This window comes from Nerophis ophidion, linkage group LG07 (assembly GCF_033978795.1).
Source record: "Nerophis ophidion isolate RoL-2023_Sa linkage group LG07, RoL_Noph_v1.0, whole genome shotgun sequence".
In the NCBI taxonomy this organism is placed as follows: Eukaryota; Metazoa; Chordata; class Actinopteri; order Syngnathiformes; family Syngnathidae; genus Nerophis; species Nerophis ophidion.
The window spans coordinates 52,295,138-52,307,798 of record NC_084617.1 but is presented as its reverse complement, the minus strand read 5'-3'; the positions used below and the strand labels follow the sequence as shown (position 1 = coordinate 52,307,798).

General features: G+C 42.6%; 1 protein-coding gene across 1 annotated transcript in view; it reads right to left on the bottom strand.

The window, feature by feature from the left end:
• Positions 1-4,658, bottom strand: part of LOC133556458 (beta-1,4-galactosyltransferase 3-like) — a 43,792-nt gene extending 39,134 nt beyond the window's left edge. Inside the window, exon 1 of the mRNA XM_061906397.1 lies at positions 4,632-4,658. The gene's annotated coding sequence lies outside the window, so the exon portion shown is untranslated. The remainder of the gene's footprint in view (positions 1-4,631) is intronic.
• Between the last annotated feature and the right edge of the window lie 8,003 nt (positions 4,659-12,661).

The window sequence follows — 12,661 nt, the reverse complement described above, 5'->3', positions numbered from 1 at the left end:
TAGTGGTCAACTGTCCGAAATATGTACTGTACTGTGCAATCTACTAATAAAAGTTTCAATCAATCAATCGAAAGTGTAAAGGAAAAAAGACACTTTTTATTTCAACCGTACTTCCCGTCAATAGCCTAAAGACTGATCGCACAGTTCCTGTGTTCACAATAAAAGTGCCGCTCCATCGCGCCTGCGCTAACAAAATAAGAGTCTCCGAAAGCCAGCGCAAACAAGCTAGCAAGCCACGGAGTTTGCCGCCAATGTATTTCTTGTAAAGTGTATAAAAACGAATATGGAAGCTGGACAAATAAGATGCCAAAAACCAACGACTTTCATGTGGTATTAGACAGAAAAGAGGAACTTTTTTTCTCCTCCATTTGAAAACGTGAACGTCTGATTCCAATCATTGCAAGTCATCAGAATCAGGTAATACACCAACTTATATTCTTGTCTTCATGAAAGATAGGAATATATATGTTAAACATGCATGTATATTCATTAAAACACCTTTAATATGTCAACAAAAACGGCAAAATAAATAAATATAAATTATATACTGTATATATAAATGTATATATATATATATATATATATATATATATATATATATATATGTATATATATATTATATGTGTGTGTATAAATGATTTGTGTGTGTATGTATGATATGTGTGTGTATAAATGATAAGTGTGTATATGTATTTATGAGGTAGATCACCTCGACTTGGTCATTTACTAAGTAATTGATAAACGTTGAAAAACTTATTGGGGTGTTACCATTTAGTGGTCAATTGTACGGAATATTTACTGTACTGTGCAATCTACTAATACATGTTTTAATCAATCAATCAAATCAATGGATTCCTACTGAGGCTATGGTGCTGTTAAGTTATTGTGGCTCAATGTGCCATTTTTTTCATTTTATTTTAATGTACTATTATTTAATATATAATATTGTTTTAGTTGCTTAAGAGATATTACTGGCTCTGAATTTGTTCATTGCTATTTTTATGTTTTTGTGCATTATTTTTTGCCGTAATCAGGTTACTCATCAGTTACTCAGTACTTGAGTAGTTTTTTCACAACATACTTTCTACTTTTACTCAAGTAAATATTTGGGTGACTGCTCCTTACTTTTACTTGAGTAATAAATCTTTAAAGTAACTGTACTCTTACTTGAGTACAATTTCTGGCTACTCTACCCACCTCTGGTGATTGGTGAAACGCAGGCATGCGTATCCTATTTTGAAGGTCTGTCATTAACCAAAACAAAAATTAACAGATCGATTTAAAAAAAGGAGCGAGTAGCGAGCTGAATGTAGATAAATGGAACGGAGTAAAAGTAGCTTTTCTTCTCTATAAATAAACTCAAGTAAAAGTAAAAGTATGTTGCATAAAAACTACTCATAGAAGTACAATTTATCCCAAACGTTACTCAAGTAAATGTAACGGAGTAAATGTAGCGCGTTACTACCCACCTCTGCAGCTATGGTCATTATCTTTCCGTGTGTTTGGTAAATATGTTTGGTTTTAGCACTCTCTGCTTTTTTATTACTTTACTTTTCCTTCGCATGGAGCCTTTAAGGCAGGGGTCCACAAACTTTTTGACGCTCAATGTATATATATATATATATATATATATATATATATATATATATATATATATATATATATATATATATATATATATATATATATATATACATATATATATATATGTATATATATATATATATATATATATGTATATATATATATATATATATATATATACATATATATATGTATATATATATATATATGTATATATATATTTATATATACATATATATATATATATATATATGTATATATATATATACATATATATATATATGTATATATATATATATATATATATATATATACATATATATATGTATATATATATATATATGTATATATATATTTATATATACATATATATATATATATATATACAATCTAAACTGTCTTTTTCTTAAACTAATTAAAAGTCATATGTCCAGTGATGTTTAAAAACTGTACACTCAGAGTCTAATTTACGTTTCCCCAAAGATTTCGCCATTTTTTCCCCTCGTGCACTAATTGACTGAAAGATGGCACACTCGCGCCTTTGTGGCGCAAGCGTGATGACGTCCCGTTACCGCTGGGAAAATGCATTTTTAGACAATATGATTTGCTTGAGCGGCTAGGAGACCCAATAACAAGCGGTAGAAAATGGATTGATGGATGGTCGAAAAAGGATAGATTAAAAAAATTAATAAATACAATTTTTTTTAGTCTGGACTACCCGCGGGCCGGATTTTGGACGCTGGCGTGTTGTATCTGCCTAGGAGACCCAGTAACAAGCGGTAGAAAATGGATTGATGAATGGGTGAAAAAGGACAGATTAAAAAAAAAAAAAAAAAAAAAAAAAAGGTTTTTTTTTTTTTTACTTGGAACTACCCGCGGGCCGGATTTTGGATGCTGGCGTGCCGTTTCTGCCTAGGACACCCAGTAACAAGCGGTAGAAAATGGACTGATAGATGGGCGAAAAAGGGACAGATAAAAAAAAATGATATTTTAAAAAAACAAAAACAACACCTTTTTTTATTTTTTTAGTCGGGACTACCCCCGGACCGGATTTTTAAAGTTAAAGTACCAATGATTGTCACACACACGAGGTGTGGTGAAATTATTCTCTGCATTTTGGATGCTGGCGTGCATTATGTGCCTCGGAGACATAGTGACAAGCGGTAGAAAATGGATTGATGGATGGGTGAAAAAGAATAGATTAAAAAAAAAAATATATATATATATATTATTATTATTATTTTTTTTTTACTTGGTACTACCCGCGCCCCGGATTTTGGACGCTGGCGGGCCGTAGTTTGGGGACCCCTGCTTTAAGGTCACACACCTGCCGGTAGTTTTGAGTGTTTCCACCTGTCGCCCTGTTAATTACACCCTGTTAAATACCCATGTCAGAGCTCACTCTGTGCAGGATCTTTGTTCGCTTCAGCAACAATCGTGTTTGCCGGATTTTCCACTCGTAAAAACTTTCTTGCTGGTCGCCATTGGTGACTTACGAAGCCCCTAAAGCAGGGGTCGGCAACTTTTACCACTCAAAGAGCCATTTTGACCCGTTTCACAAAATAAAGAAAACAATGGGAGCCAAAAAAGCTATATTTTTGCTTTGTGCTATGTATAATCCATCGGTCTCAGGCACGCGGCCATAATGTTAGCGCGTCCCGCGAGTTTTATATGAATGCCCCTTGACTAGAATTTAAGTGCCAACTCTCCCGAGTTTTCCGGCAGACTCCTGAATGTCAGAGTAAATATTCTCTCGAATGTTTACTGATTTTCGCCCTGACAACAATAATAAGGCTCTGCCATGAGGGCACTGCATTTAACGCCCTCTACACTCTGTACTAACAGCTTGCCTGCCAAGTCACATGTTGTACATGGCTTCAACATTCAAATACAAGTGACTGCAATACTTGTTCAACATCCGTACAGTTCACTCTGATGGTGCCCGTTTAAACAACTTTAACACTCTTACTAATATGCGCCACACTGTGAACCCACACCAAACAAGAATGACAAACACATTTCGGGAGAACATCCTCACCGTAACACAACATAAACACAACAGAACAAATACCCAGAATCCCATGCATCCCTAACTATTCCGGGCTACAATATACACCTCGCTACCACCAAACCCCCCACTACCCGCTCCGTGCGTCAGTTGAGGTGGGCGGGGTTTGGTGATAGCGGGGGTGTACAATGTATTCCGGAAAAGTTAGGGATACATGGGATTCTGGGTATTTGTTATGTTGTGTTTATGTTGTGTTACAGTGCGGATGTTCTCCCGAAATGGGTTTGTCATTCTTGTTTGGTGTGGATTCACAGTGTGGCGCTTATTAGTAAGAGTGTTAAAGTTGTTTATATCACAACCCTCAGTGTAACCTGTATGGCTGTTGAACATGCAATTCACTTGCATGTGTTAAATGAGATCGCATACTACGTTTGACCGTCCGGCTCGCGGGTAGCATGGTGTGAAAGCAGGCGTGCCCACAAGACTTAGAGGCTGGTACGCAGATAGCATGGTATAAAAGCGGGCGCGACAGACATGTTTTGGAGGACGTTAATGGCATTGCCATCACGGTCCGCCCCCAATATTGTTGTCCGGGTGAACATAGAACAATGCTTATCCCGGGACAATTTTAGGTGAGGGTATAAAATCCGGAAATATCCCGAATTAGAGTGATCAAGGAGCCGAATGCGGCTCCGGAGCCACGGGTTGCCGACCCCTGTCCTACTCCTTTTCGAACATGTTGTAAAGAGATGTGTAAACTATATTCTTTTTATTTTTTATTTTTGCTCTACTGAAATTTTTAGTTGACTAAAATATTGTGAAATTGATTTTGACTCGAAACAAAACCATTTTCATGATTATATGACTGAAACTAAATAAAACATTGTTGTCAAAATGTCAACTTGGAGCACTAACTTCAAAATCTACATCAATGAAGAACTGGAGGAAGCCAGAGTATTGCTTAAACACATTAGATACTGAACAACAAATATTGAAGAAACAACATATTGACTACGAAGAAATATAAGACACGACTCACAGAAGCTTGATGTAGCTGTTCTCTCCTTGAAATGTGCTGTGCAGGTAAAGTCACTTGAGCAAAGAGTGTCACTGTATGGGCGTGGTGTCTTTATTAACATAAAATGACCTTAAATAGTTGGTATTACGGAGTGAAGGGAGGAGAACTTTCTCCTCCAAAGCGTGTTCTTTTAATCTCTAATAAATCTCACCCAGTCGTTGTCAATTTTCAGATTGGCCATTTTAGATTTTTTTACAGTGTGATCGTTTGAAGCAAAGACACACAATTTCCTAGTGAAAGGGAGACGTCCTGCTTTCTCTAGCTCCTTGCAAAAAGTCTGTTTTCTCCTTTTCCACAAAGTCTTTCTTTTTTGAAGGCCGGTTGGGTTGTCTTTGTCCCACCTGAGTGCCGTTTCTATAGTAACTGCTCCTCCACTGCCTTATCTTAATGATTATTGCTGCTCACAAATACTTCACACACTCATGTCAGGGCTCTATTGTTTACACATGTTACTTTAAAACTAACCAGTAATGGAATGCCATGGCGCGGTTAAGAGAGTGGTCGTGCCAGCAACCTGAGGGCTCCTGGTTCAATCCCCACTTACAAACCAACCTCGTCATGTCCGTTGTGTCCTTGAGCAAGACACTTCACCCTTGCTCATGATATGTCGTGGTTAGAGCCTTTCATGGCAGCTCTCGTCATCAGTGTGTGAATGTGTGTGTGAATGGGTGAACGTGGAAATAGTGTCAAAGCGTTTTGAGTACCTTGAGGTAAAAAAGCGCTATACAAGTATAACCCATTAACCATTTTAATACCTAATGATATACTATGAGAGTTATATGATAATTAGCATGCAGAAATATGATGGCAAGATCAATATACTCATTATATTAGGTGTATATGTATTCTAGCAATATATGTTGTGACAATCTGTCACTTCATTTCTGTTAGTTTTTCGTGTTTTGGTATTTACTTCCTGTTCAGTGCTCTTATTTTGTTGTATTTCCTGTTTTATTCACGGAGCACTGTTGTTTTTCTCTTTTCATTGATTGGCAGCGGTTCACACCTGCTGTCAATCACACTAGTGTCTATTTATGTTGCACTCGAGCACTCCTCAGTGCTCGATGATAAAATCTATGTTGGAGAATTTACTATGCAAGACTGCTTCATGTTTATTTCTGTTTCTTATGAGTATTAAATTATTTTCTTACCGTCACTCAACTCTCCTGGATTCTTGCATCATCGGGGACACACAACTGCAGCCATGCGAGTTCTCAACAGTATCATCGAGCCAGAAAGTGTCCTCGCGAGAATCCCTGTCGGCAATCCTCAGCCGACGTTCTGGACCGCACAATTCCTGGAGGACTTGAAGGCCAGGTTTGTGCGGTCCCAGCCAACAGACGCGGACCCTCTCCCCTCGGCAACGCCACCGGCTTCGGCTCTCCGACCGGCCGTCCCCCGCCGCCATCTTTCCTCTCGGCTCGACGGCTGGCTACGGCTCTCCGACCAGCACGTCCGCCACTTCCTGCATGCCTCGCAGCTCCCGCGGCAACGCTACTGGCTACGACTCACCGACCGGCGCATCCTCCGCCGCCATCCTTCCTCTCGGCAACGCTACCGGCTACGGCTCACCGACCGGCGCGCCCGCCTCCTCCTTCACGTCTCACGGCTCCTGCGGCTCCGTCGCCGACTGCGGCTCTCCAACCGGCACGTCCGCCGCCGCCATCCTTCCCGTCGTCTGCCGAGCTGCTTCTCCCTGCTCCTACACAGCTTCCAGCGGCTGCTCCCCGGCTGCTCCCCGGCTGCTCTTTTTGCCAGCTCCCGCTCTCTTTTTTGATTCGCCGAGAGCTCCAGTGGAGCCCACAGTGAGGTCGCTTTTGTCCTCCTGCTGGGACTCGGCGCGGGACGTGTCTTCGTCCCTCTTCCTGGCCCCCTCCCGCCCGTCCCTGGTTTTCGCACCGGGGGACTCCGACGAGCAGGCACGTCTTCCCGCAAGTGTGGACGGCGTCTGGCAGCCGCCTAGTGGTGGGGGGCCCACAATACACCGCGGTGCAGCCAGGCACACACCGCTGTCATCTTCGCAAGCGTCTCCTTCCACGGAGACATCTACGTGCCTGGCGGGCTTTCGCACAGCTCCAACGCTGGCTCCACGCCTAGCCCCAACGCCGGCTCCACGCCAAGTTCCAACGCCGGCTCCACGCCAAGTTCCAACGCCGGCTCCACGCCGAGCTCCAACGCCGGCACTACGTACAGCTGCAATTGCTGACATCAGCAGCACCACGCCGGCCTCCAACGCCGGCACTACGCACGGCTCCAACGCCGCCAAGAGCAGCACCACGCCGGTCTTTGTCACCGCCGGCATCCGCTACTCCTCGGCCGGCATTTGCTGCTCCTTGCCCGGTGTCTTCATCTGGCGCTTTCACGACGCCGATGACAGCTGCCACTACTCGCGGCGGTGCAGCCGAGCACACGCCACCGTCAGCTTCCACTCCACCGATGACGTCTGCCGCTTTCACGCCGCTGTCATCCACGCCATCATTCTCTCCCACGGGGCCGTCCTCGTCGCCGATGGGACTTTGCACGACACCGCCATCATCGTTGTTGTCTTTGTTGCCGCCTGCTCCAATGCTGGCATATGCTGCTCCTCGGCCGGCATTTGCTTCTCCTCGCCCGGCACCATCATCTGCCGCTTTCACGCCGCCGATGAAGCCTGCGGTTTTCACGCTGCCGATGACGCCTGTTGCTTCCCGGCCTGCTTCGGCGCGCCCGCCTCTACGTCGGCCGCAGATGTGGCCGTGCCATGGCCGTTCTCCTTGCGGGACACACTCTCCTCTTTTTCGGCCAGTGATGTGGCCGTTCCCTGGCCGCCCGCCGCCACCTGACTTTCCCTCGCTGGCTGCGGGGACACGAGGTTTGGCGACCTTCCACCAAATCCTCCCTCCACCCTCCCTTACATTTTGGATTTGTTTCCATTTTTTCTTTTCCAGGGAACATCTGGTATCTGTTCCTTGAGGGGGAGGTCCTGTGACAATCTGTCACTTCATTTCTGTTAGTTTTTCGTGTTTTGGTATTTACTTCCTGTTCAGTGCTCTTATTTTGTTGTATTTCCTGTTTTATTCACAGAGCACTGTTGTTTTTCTCTTTTCATTGATTGGCTGATTGATTGATTGATTGATTGATACTTTTATTAGTAGATTGCACAGTACAGTACATATTCCGTACAATTGACCACTAAATGGTAACACCCGAATAAGTTCTTCAACTTGTTTAAGTCGGGGTCCACGTTAATCAATTCATGGTAGGTTCACACCTGCTGTCAATCACACTAGTGTCTATTTATGTTGCACTCGAGCACTCCTCAGTGCTCGATGATAAAATCTATGTTGGAGAATTTACTATGCAAGACTGCTTCATGTTTATTTCTGTTTCTTATGAGTATTAAATTATTTTCTTACCTTCACTCAACTCTCCTGGATTCTTGCATTATCGGGGACACACAACTGCAGCCATGCGAGTTCTCAACAATATGTAGTTAGTGTTACGTTCCACGTAGTGGTGGTTTGTTTTTGTGTTTCTTCTTCTTTTGTTTGATCAGGTCACACTCAACCACGACCTCTGTTGCCAATCAACCGGATCCGGTTCCCTTGCTGTTCCTCGTTTCACCTGTTGATCAGCCCGCCAATCCCGGACAAGCCCCCAATTTGTGTTACATTCCCAGATGGCTCAGAGTCTAGGGATCTTAGGGGAACGCAACATAAACGTGTATAAACCAAATACACCGAAGCCAAGAATTGAAAACAAAAACTAGTGTTATTGAAAAGTAACCACGATGGTTACTTTTTTATTGTCAAAGAAATGAACAAAACCTACCAAAACATATCTCTAGAAAAGAAAGGAAAGTTGACTAACAAAAGCTATTTAATTAGCATAAACCAAAAACTTGAGTCACCCGTTTTTTGTTTTCCTTTTTGTTTTACCTTTCAACTTTTGTAAGTATCTTCAGCCTAGTCTTGGGAAAGGTTAGACAGAGGCCTTTATACACTACACACGTAGGATTTGTTTGTGTATAAAGACACCAGGCTAAGTGGTGACTGTCACCCTTGTATGTTTTGAACCCTCTCTTTGGCTAGAGTAGGTAGATAGGTTTTTGGTTTATGCTAATTAAATAGCTTTAGTTAGTCAGCTTACCCTTCTCTTCTAGAGGTGTCTTTTGGTATGTTTTGTTCATTTCTTTGACAGCACCTGTATTCCCAAGCTAGGCTACTGTGTCTTGTTGCACCCCTCCACCCCCCATGGTTACTTTTCAACCGATACCGATATGAACAGTTGTGCAATTAACACATTATTATGCGTAATTTTGTTGTGATGCACCGCTGGATGCATTAAACAATGAAACCAGTTTTTCCAAAATAAATCAACTCAAGTTATGGAATAAAATGCCAACATGGCACTGCCATATTTTTTTTTTTAAACATGCCTCAAAACAGCAGCTTGGAATTTGGGACATGCTCTCCTTGAGAGAGACTATTAGGAGGTTGAGGTGGGCGGGGTTCGGGGGGGGGGGGGGGGGGGTGAGATGGGGGTAGGGGGTAGCAGGGGGTGTATATTGTAGCGTCCCGGAGGAGTTCATACTGCAAGGGATTCTGGGGTATTTGTTCTGTAGTGTTTATGTTGTGTTACGGAGCGAATGTTCTCATGAAATGTGTTTGACATTCTTGTTTGGTGTGGGTTCACAGTGTGGCGCATATTTGTAATGGTGTTAAAGTTGTTTATACGGCCACCCTCAGTGTGACCTTTATGGCTGTTGAGCAGGTAAGCCTTGCATTACCACGTGCGCGTGAGAAGTTGTAGATATTATGTGACTGGGCTGGTAGGTAAAGGCAGTGCCTTTAAGGAGTATTGGCTACATCTGTGTGCTCAGCGGCGTTTTAAAGAGTCATAAATTATACATATTAAAACTGATACCGATAATCATGAAATCCATTCCATTCCATTCCATTTTCTACCGCTTATTCCCTTTTGGTGTCATTGTAGCTAATCATGAAATCGATACTGATAATTTCCGATATTACATTTTAAAGCATTTACCGGCCAATAATATCGTCAGTCCGATATTATTGGACATCCCTAGTATAATTAAACATGTTTAAATCCTTCAAACCCTCCTTTCATACTTCCTAAGTAGTGTGAACTGTACGCACAATTTTAACCAAGAGGTGTTGTCAGTACTCACATTTGTGTGTGATCTGTATTGCAATGTAGTAAATGTGTGGGTGTGTGTGGGTGCGTGCGATGAATTTCAGGTATATCCTTGATGTTAGATGAGTCAAAGTAGTCATTAAGCCGTCACGCTATGACAGCTTCATATTGTTTTCGTAGTCTCTCTTTCATCGTCTGGAACAGCTTCTTGCAGGCGGCCTTTTATAACCTCTCAGAATGATATATTTTTAAGTGTTCTTTTTGAATTCATAGTTGCCACATATGCATGTACAGTAGATTGCAGTATTGCCCTGTTTAAGAGTGTCACAACATTGCTGTTTATGGCAGACAAACTGCTCTACGGTAGACCAAAAGGTAACTGCGGTTGTTGTGTGTTGTTGTTGTGGGAGGACGTTAATGAAAAACTACTTACAATATACCCACATAAGAAACTAAAAATTCATCCTCGTTTAATCTACCATAGTCATGTTTAAAGCTAATATTTTCCCATGTAGTGTGTCTTCTTGTGACCTCCTTGCTTTTATCTTATGTGCGCTGGTAAACTCCTTGTTGTGTCTTAAGGGCTTCTGTTTGTCGGCTCACAAAGCTGTCTTGGCCAGTTCCTTATCTGTTTTGAAGAAACAGCTGTGCTATTTTCTAGGTGAAAGGGGCTGTTTTCGCTGTATGTGCGCTGACTATTTTTGTTTGGATTTAGCCCTCTTCTTGTTGACGCTATTGTCACATTGTAAGGGCTGGTTTCCCTAAAGCTCATGTAAACTTTTCCATTTTGTCTCTCTTTTTACTCAACATATCATAACATCCAAAATAATTTGGGATTGACTGGTGTGTTCTATTCCCTGAGAGGAAGATTGGTCGCAATATGAATTTTGGTGCAGAATTTGTCATTGCATCAAATGTAGGGTACAGCCAGCTCTGAGTTGGCCACATTCCACTTTGTTTGCCACCGTGACCACCACTTCCCGAAGACAGCTGGCACCCCACTCGGCGACGGAAAGTTTCTGTGAGTATGGCTTCCTGCGCTTCGTGCACTTTACTCATGGATAGGTTGGCTTTGCTAGAGAGCCGTGTCCGCCAGTTAGAGCAGTGTAATTTCGTAACTTTAGATGTTGCGGACACATCTGCTAGCGTTAGCTGTAGCGCGCTAACTAGCCCAGCTTGTAGCAGCCCTAAGCGGCCTACAAGCTACGGTGTACCGGTTGAGACGCATAACAGATTTAGCCCTTTAGCTAGTCCTACACCCCAGTCTGCCGGGCACCACACTTTAGTCATAGGGGACTCCATCACCCGAAACATAAAGCTTAGCAAACCAGCCACAATTAAGTGTATTCCCGGGGGCAGAGCACCTGACTTTGAAGCTAATCTTAGGGAGCTAACTCGCAACAGGTCTAGTAAACACGTACGGCAGGCTAACCGCACCACTAGTTATGCGAACATAGTTATACACGTTGGCTCCAATGACGTTAGGGTGAGACAATCAGAGATTACAAAGAGAAACATAGCCAGGGCTTGTAATCTCGCCAGAAAGATGTCCAGGCATCGAGTAATTGTCTCTGGCCCCCTGCCTGGGAGAGGCAATGATAAGAGATATAGCAGATTAGTCTCTCTTAACAAGTGGCTGGATAGCTTCTGCAGACAACAGGGATTTACGTTTATTGATAATTGGCCCTCTTTCTGGGGCAAACCTGGCTTGCTGAGGAGAGACGGCCTTCACCCTAACCAGGAAGGCGCTATCCTCTTGTCTCGGAACATAGACCTCGCATTGAGCCACATTTGACTAACTGCACTAGAGCAAGCCCGGTCACTGGCAATTACAGGGCCTGCTAGCCTGGGTATGGAGTCAGTTAAGCTAGAACTAGCCAGCGCCAGGCTGGGCGATCCCTGTACACATAGCAATTTTCGTAGAATAATACACAACTCACAAAATGTTTTTTCTACTGTGTCTCTGACTACGTCAGAGTTAGACATGCGTTCTACTGAGGTGGCAAATTATGATGCGTTCAGTTTATCGCAGCGCCAAGTAGACAATCTGAAAATTCCCGTCGTATCAGTTCCTAGATATGGTCGTAATTATTTTAAGTACACTGCGCATAATAAACGCAACATTATTAATATTGCTACTACGGATAATTTTATCAACAACTCCTTAAAACAGCCCACTACCTATAATATGGGCTTTCTAAACATCAGATCTTTGTCTCCCAAAACGTTATTAGTTAATGAGGTCATTAGAGACAACAACCTTAACGTCATTGGTCTTAGCGAAACCTGGCTTAAACCAGACGACTTTTTTGCGATAAATGAGGCATCCCCTCCTAACTATATGAATGCGCATATTGCCCGTCACCTCAAAAGGGGAGGGGGTGTCGCACTAATATACAACGAAAATTTTAACTTTAGTCCTAACTTAAATAATAAATATAAACCGTTTGAGGTGCTTTCTATGAAGTCTGCCACACCTCTGCCTCTGTGCCTGGCCGTTATCTACCGCTCCCCAGGGCCCTATTCGGACTTTATTAGTGAATTCTCAGAGTTTGTTGCTGATCTAGTGACGCACACCGATAATATAATTATAATGGGGGACTTTAATATCCATATGAATACCCCATTGGACCCACCGTGCGTGGCGCTCCAGACTATAATTGATAGCTGTGGTCTTACACAAATAATAAATGAACCGACGCATCGCAGCGGTAATACGATAGACCTAGTGCTTGTCAGAGCTATCACCGTTTCCAAAGTTACGATACTCCCGTATACTAAAGTATTGTCCGATGATTACCTTATAAAATTCGAAGTTCAGACGCATGTTCGTCAAACTAATAATAATAATA